This window comes from Ursus maritimus, unplaced genomic scaffold (assembly GCF_017311325.1).
Source record: "Ursus maritimus isolate PB19 unplaced genomic scaffold, ASM1731132v1 scaffold_16, whole genome shotgun sequence".
Classification (NCBI taxonomy): domain Eukaryota; kingdom Metazoa; phylum Chordata; class Mammalia; order Carnivora; family Ursidae; genus Ursus; species Ursus maritimus.
In genome coordinates, this window is record NW_024424008.1 from 50,411,896 (window position 1) to 50,419,609 (window position 7,714).

The window sequence follows — 7,714 nt, forward strand, 5'->3', positions numbered from 1 at the left end:
TCTTAGCGTACTGTTTCGAAGGCTCATCCATGCGTGGCGTGTGTCAATACTTCATTTATTTTTATTGCTGCATAATCATCCACTGTATGGATATATCACATTTTGTTTATCCATTTATCAGTTGAATCACATACGGGTTATTTTTGCTTTTTGGCTATTATCGTTGCTGTGAACAGTAATGTCCGAATTTTTGTATGAACATGTTTTCAGTTCTCTTGGATACACATAGGAGAGAAATTGTTGGGTTACATAGCAGCTTTATGTCTGATTTTTTGAAAAGCTGCTACCTCATTTTTCCAAAGTGACTGTACCATTTTACATTTCCACCAGCAACATATGAAGTTTCCAATTCCTCCACATCTTTTTTTTTTAAAGACTTATTTATTTACTAGAGAGAGGGAGAGAGAGAGCCCATGCTAATGAGTGAGGGGAGGGGCAGAGAGAGAGAGGGAGAGAATCTCAAGCAGACTCCCCGCTGAGCACAGAGCCCACGCAGGGCTAGATCTCACAACCCTGAGAACACGACCTGAGCCGAAACCAAGAGTCAGATGCTCAACTGACTGAGCCACCCAAGTGCCCCCCACATCCTCTTGTTTTTCCATCTTTTTTATTTTAACCATCCTAGTGGGTGCAAAGTAGTATCTCACTGTGGTTTTTATTTTTTTAATTTTTTATTATGTTATGTTAGTCACCGTACAGTATCACTGTGGTTTTGATTTGCATTTCTCTAATGACTAATGGTGCTGAGTATATTTTCATGTGTTAATTGGTCATTTGTATATCTTCTTTGATGAAATATCTATTCAGATCCTTTGCCTACTTGTAACTGGACTGTCCATTTATTACTAAGTTGTAAGAGTTGTTTATACAGTCTGGATACAAGTCATTATCAGATATATGATTTGCAAGTATTTTTTCTCATTCAGTAAGTTGTCTTTTCACCTCCTTGATGCTACTATTTGCAGCACAATATTATTTGCTATTTCTCTTTTTATTTGAATGTGGTCCAATTTATCTATTATTAATTCTGTCTGTTGTACGTTTAGTGTTGTAGCTATGAACCCATTGCTGAACCCAAAGTCATGAAGATTTGCTCCTACATTTTCTTCTAAAAGTTTTATAGTTTTAGCCTTTACATTTAGGCCTATAATCCATTTCAATTTAATTTTTGTGTATGGTGGGATGTAGGAGCCCAACTTTATTCTTTTGCATGAGGATATCCAGTTGTCCCAGTACCATTTCTTTATTCTATATTTTATTATATTTATACTTTCGGTGTTTTATTATTTCCCCGATTGAATTGTCTTTGTATCCTTGTCAAAAATAAATTAATACACCGCATTAATAAGAGAAAGGTTAAGAACCATATGATCTTGCCAATAGATGCAGAAAAAGAATTTGACAAAACACAGCATTCATTCTTGATAAAAACCTTCAACACAGTAGGAATAGATGGAACATACCTCAACATCATAAAGGCCGTATATGAAAGACCCACAGCTAATATCATCCTCAATGGCGAAAAACAAAGAGCCTTTCCCCTATGGTCAGGAAAAGACAAGGATGTCCACTGTCATCATTATTATTTAACATAGTACTAGAAGTCTTAGCCTCAGCAATCACACAACAAAAAGAAATAAAAGGCATCCAAATTGGCAAGGAAGAAGTCAAATTTTCACTATTTGCAGATGACATGATACTCTATGTAGAAAACCTGAAAAGACTCCACCAAAAAATTGCTGGAACTCATACATGAATTCAGCAAAGTCGCAGGATATAAAATCGATGTGCAGAAATCTGTTGCATTTCTATACACCAATAGCAAAGCAGCAGAAAGAGAAATTAAGGAATCAATCCCATTTGCATTTGCACCCAAAACAATAAGATACCTAGGAATAAACCTAACTAAAGAGGTAAAAGATCTGAACTCTGAAAACTATAGAACGCTTATGAAAGAAACTGAAGAGGACACCAATGAATGGAAAAGCATTCCATGCTCATGGGTTGTAAGAACAAACACTGTTAAAATGTCTACATTACCCAAAGCAATCCGCACATTTAATGCAATCCCAGCCAAAATACCACCAGCATTTTTCACAGAGCTAGAACAAACAATCCTAAAATTTGTATGGAACCACAAAAGACTCTGAATAGCCAAAGCAATCCTGAAAAAGAAAAACAAAACTGGAGGCATCATGATTCCTGATTTCAAGCTATATTACAAAACTGTAGTCATCAAGACAGTATGGTACTGGCACGAAAACAGACACATAGATCAATGGATCTATGATGTGTATCATAGATAGATTTCTATTCTGAGAAAACCCAGAAATGGACTCACAACTATATGGTCAACTAATCTTTGGCAAAGCAGGAAAAATATCCAATGGAAAAAACACAGTCTCTTCAACAAATGGTGTTGGGAAAACTGGAAAGCAACATGCAGAAGAATGAAACTGGACCACTTTCTTACACCAAACACAAAAATAAATTCAAAATGGATGAAAGACCTAAATGTAAGACAGGAAACCATCAAAATCCTAGAGGAGAACACAGGCAGCGACCTCTTTGACCTTGGCTGTAGCAACTTTTTACTAGACACATCTCTGGAGGCAAGGGAAACAAAAGCAAAAATGAACCATTGGGACTTCATCAAGCTAAAAAGCTTCTGCACAGAGAAGGAAACAACAAAACTAAAAGGCAGCCTACGGGAATGGGAGAAGATATTTGCAAATGTCGTATCTGATAAAGGGTTAGTATCCAAAATCTATAAAGAACTTATTGAACTCAATACCCGGAAAACAAATAATTCAGTTAAGAAATGGGCAGAAGACATGAACATACAGGGGAGCCGGGGAGCTTGATGCAGGGCTCCATCCCAGGACCCTGAGATCATGACCTGAGCCGAAAGCAGATGCTTCACCGACTGAGCCGGCCAGGCACCCCGACAGAGGAGTTTTTAAGAGACTTTATTTTACTTGGAGGCCTGGTTGGAAAGAGTCTAATAAATGATGGTGGTGAAAAAATTTAGCCAATGGCTTCTTACTTATCCTGGGGACAGAATGACATTAGACAACCTGTTTGGAGCAACTATTCTTAGCTCTTATACAACCTTGAGGGCATGTTTTAATTGTAGCTAGGACTCTTCCATCTTTCCTTTCCCTTGTCGCAAAGTCAGAACTGGATCTTCGCTAACTATCCCTTCTCCTTCCCTTCTTCCAGCTTTCTCTCTCCTTGCAAGGATAGAGCCCTGCGCCGTGCTATGGTCTCACTTTTCTGGAGGGTGCTTGATTGCCCAGCAAACCCTTCGCTTTTCTCTTGGCTTCTCCAGAAGTGCCTTGGGGTCCCCACCTTTCTCCAGATAAAGTGCTCAGACCAAAGTTAGATTTTGGACGGCAGCTCTAGTGTGCCATCCATGTTTCCATTAACTCTTAAAAGAGAGGATATATGCTTTAGGACAAAACCTCTCTATCTTTCTCTTGCTTTATTTTTGCCCAATATAGACCAAGTGCTGGGAGGTGCTGGTATTGTGGTAGGTTCTGGGCATATAGAAATGCTCTGAGCATAGGGAAGTCCTTGGCGTCAAGGAAATGACCATTTAATGGGGAGACATTCATTTATTTAAGATATATTTGCTATGTCCCAGGCACAGGGGTAAGTGCTGGATATAGAATAGTGAGTTAAACAGATGTGGTTCCTGCCTATTTGGGCATTAAAATCTAATTAGAGAGCCGTAAATGTAATGTAATGTAAGTTAGACTGTTAACAGTGCTACAATAGGTTCACAATAATAATAATTTCAGCAATCATTTGTAGGGCACCAGTTATGTGCCGGGCGCTATTGTTAGTACTTCATATGTGGTAATTTATTCAACCTTCCGGCACTCCCATGAAATAGGTGTTATAATTATCCCTATTTTATAGCTGAAGAACTGAGGCCCAGAGACACTCATGAATTTTCTTAAGACCACACAGCTAGTAAGTTGTGTGTGAAGTCAGTATTTGAACCTAGTTAATCTGGCTCTGAAGCCGGTGCTTTTTTGTTTTTGTTTTTTTTTTAGAGGGATTTAAAAAAAAATTTTTTTATTATATTATGTTAGTCACCATACAGTACATCCCGGTTTCCGATGTAAAGTTCGAGGATTCATTAGTTGCGTATAACACCCTGTGCTCCATGCAATACGTGCCCTCCTTACTACCCATCACCAGTCTATCCCATTCCCCCACCCCCTCCCCTCTGAGGCCCCCAATTTGTTTTTCATAGTCCATAGTCTCTCATGCTTCATTCCCCCTTCTGATCACCCCCCCTTTCTTTATCCCTTTCTTCCCCTACTGATATGCCCAGTTCTTATGTTCCATAGATGAGAGAAATCATACAATAATTGTCTTTCTCTGCTTGACTTATTTCACTTAGCATTATCTCCTCCAGTGCCGTCCATGTTGCAGCAAATGTTGAGAACTCGTTCTTTCTGATGGCTGAGTAATATTCCATTGTATATATGGACCACAACTTCTTAATCCAGTCATCTGTTGAAGGGCATCTCAGTTCCTTCCACTTTTTAGCTATTGTGGACATTGCTGCTATGAACATTGGGGTGCATATGGCCCTTCTCTTCACTACGTCTGTATCTTTGGGGTAAATACCCAGTAGTGCAATGGCTGGGTCATAGGGTAGCTCAATTTTTAACTTTTTAAGGGACCTCCAAACTGTTTTCCAGAGTGTCTGTACCAACTTGCATTCCCACCAACAGTGTAGGAGGGATCCCCTTTCTCCACATCCTCTCCAGCAATTGTTGTTTCCTGCCTTGTCTATTTTTGCCATTCTAACTTGAAGCCAGTGTTCTGAATAGACAAAATGCTCAGGAGACCCAGAAGAAAACTGTGACTGATTTTTTACAAGGATGGTGAGGCTCCTGAGCTGAGCTGTATCTTAAGGGAGTAGTAGAATTTCAAATAGTTGGGTGAGCTTCAAGGTATTCCAAACACACAGATGCGCAGGAGCAGAGGCTAAGGAGAAAGTGCAGAGTGTGTTTTGATCATAAGGGAGCCTGCGGTGGTCCTGGGTAGGGAAGGGTGGAGTGGGAAAATCCTTGAAATGTGAAACGCTGACAAAGAGGTTGGGGCCCGGCTGTAAAGGCATTTGAGTCCTCTGCTCCAAGAGTTTGAACTTCACCAAACAGTGAATCCATAAATATTTGATGTTTGGAAGTCACTGGGAAAAAAATCTCCAGAGAAATCAAAGCTGCTATTAAAGGCGGTGTGAAATGTAAGGGTAGAGTATTTGATACCTATTTTGGTTTCCTCACCTGAGCCTTCATCAGAATGTGGCTCAACTTGGAGCTTGGAGTTGGCAATAGGACTGTCAGAGCTTGGACTCTAATGCCTACCTCATCGTATTCTGCCCCTATTTTTACCTTAACTTTGAACTCCGTATGTTACAATCTTAATTAAGAAGAAAAGAAATTAGTGCATTTTAGTTGTATTTTGAAAAAGAGAGTTAAAATCACAAGTGGGTGTTTGGAGTTTCTTAAAAGTAGATTATTGCACAAAAGGAAGGCATTGCTATAAATATAATTAGTAATTTTTTACACGTATGATTTTAAATGAATTTTAAAAGAAAGAAATGCCACCAGGATTTTTTCTTCCTTATAGAGCTCCCGTAGAGTTCTCACAAGGCACTTGCCGAAAGTCTGGAATGCACACAGTTTTTTTTTAAAGATTTTATTTACTTATTTGAGAGAGAGAGAGAGAAAGAGAGGGAGAGAGCACGAACAGGGGGAGGGGCAGAGGGAGAAGCAGACTCCCCGCTGAGCAGGGAGCCGGGTGCAGGACTCTACCCCAGGACTCCAGGGTTAGACCTGAGCCCAAGGCAGACGCTTAATCGACTGAGCCACCCAGGTGCCCTGAGAATACACACAATTTCTTGAGCAGATTGTTGTATAGCAGTGATAGAAAGACTTTAGTATTTTTCTTACACATCTACTTTAAATAAATTTGAGAAGAAAAAAATATCCTTGGCATCTTTTTTTTTTTCTTTTTTTTTTTAACAGACCACAGACACTGACATACTTTAAAGTTCAGAAAGACAGCTAGCTTTGGCAATTAAAAGCCTGGATTTGCTTCTCAGACTCACTGCTTCCTGGCTCTGTGAGTCAGTCATCAGACGGTTCAAGTAACCCAACCATCCAGAAGTGGGGATAATAACTACTTTGTGAAGTTGTGAGATTGGGAAGGTTTTTACTGGACATCTATGGTTGAATCATGAACACAGATCTGTCCAACTTCCAAAAACACCGAACGATGTGTGTCTAGTAAACCAAATCAAGACATTTAAAACTATAGTTTTCTCCCTTTAACTCTGAAGTTAATTTTTAAACCAGATTTATTCATTTATTTTAGAGAGAGAGAGAGTGAGCAGAGGGAGGGGCAGAATCCTCAAGCCGACTGCCCACAGGGCTCAACCCACGACCCTGAGATCGTGACCTGAGCCAAAACCATGAGTCTGCCGCTTAGCTGACTGAGCCACCCAGGTGCCCCTGAAGTTAATTTATTTTCACAGCCCTAATCCTGTTCTCCATCATTCCTCATCTTTTCAAGGTGATCTGGAAATGACCTGTCCTTGTTTACTTGCTTTTAGAGAAAGGAAATTAATGCTCAAGTGTATACCATGTGCCGGATTTTAATCTAGGTCCCTCTGCATATTTATAACAGTTAATTCGCCTAACAAGCCCAGGAGGTAGGAGTGATTTTCCAGAGGAAGAAACTGAGGCTCAAGGTGACCTTGTAAATGGAAAAGCCCCCTACAAAATCAAGGTCTAACTGTAAAACCCTTACTCTTTTTTTACTTGTGACGCCAGGCTGCTCTTTAAATATGCCAAAGAGGAAATTATTTTTTAAATAAAAATAAGTGGCCATTAATTTCACCCTTCAGAATTCTGTTTAAAATGCCGTGAGAACCCTGGGGCTAACTGGAGACATCGTTGGGTGGCCCAAAACCACAGTGGCAGACTGTTACCTCAGGCCCAGGCACCATTGTAACTTCAGCCCACTGTGCTTTCTCTTTGACCATACAGACATCCAGCTTCCTGGAGCCGGCTTCCATCTGGATTCCAGTTTTCTGGCTCCTGATGTGGGTTTGTGGTTTTCAACTGCCTGTAGTTGAAACAGAAAGGGCTGGAAGGCCTTGAGTGGAAGGGCAAAGGGAGCGCAGCTAGCCATCCTGTAGTTTAGGACTTTGACCAGCAGGTGTCTCTGCAGGCAAGGGAGAGGGCTCCTCTCTCGCAGACCTGCCTTAGCGGTGCAAGATGGATTTTCGCTGAACTGAGGAAAATTGTGGTGGAAATGAAGCAAACAAAGGTAGGTCGGCCACCTACGGAAGTCAATCCCAACTGCATAAATTTTGCTTAGCCAACAGCTGGAGAGGCTGGTAGAACACCGAAACAAACCCCTCTCTTAACGCAAGGAAACAACTCTGCACTGTCTTCAAAACAGCCAAGGCTGTTTGAAGGTGAGCACTTAAAACTAGGAGGCAATTTCCAAGGCAGGAGTCGCAGGGAAGACGGCTCTTTAGTCAGGAGAGACGTGAAGCTGAAGGAATAAACAGGAAAGGGGCAGTTCTGGAGCTTTAGAGCCAGGGAAGGAAAGAATTTCCACTGCTCTTCTGTGAAATGTTGTGAATTTCCAGAATTTTAAGTACATTTCTATATAAGGGAAA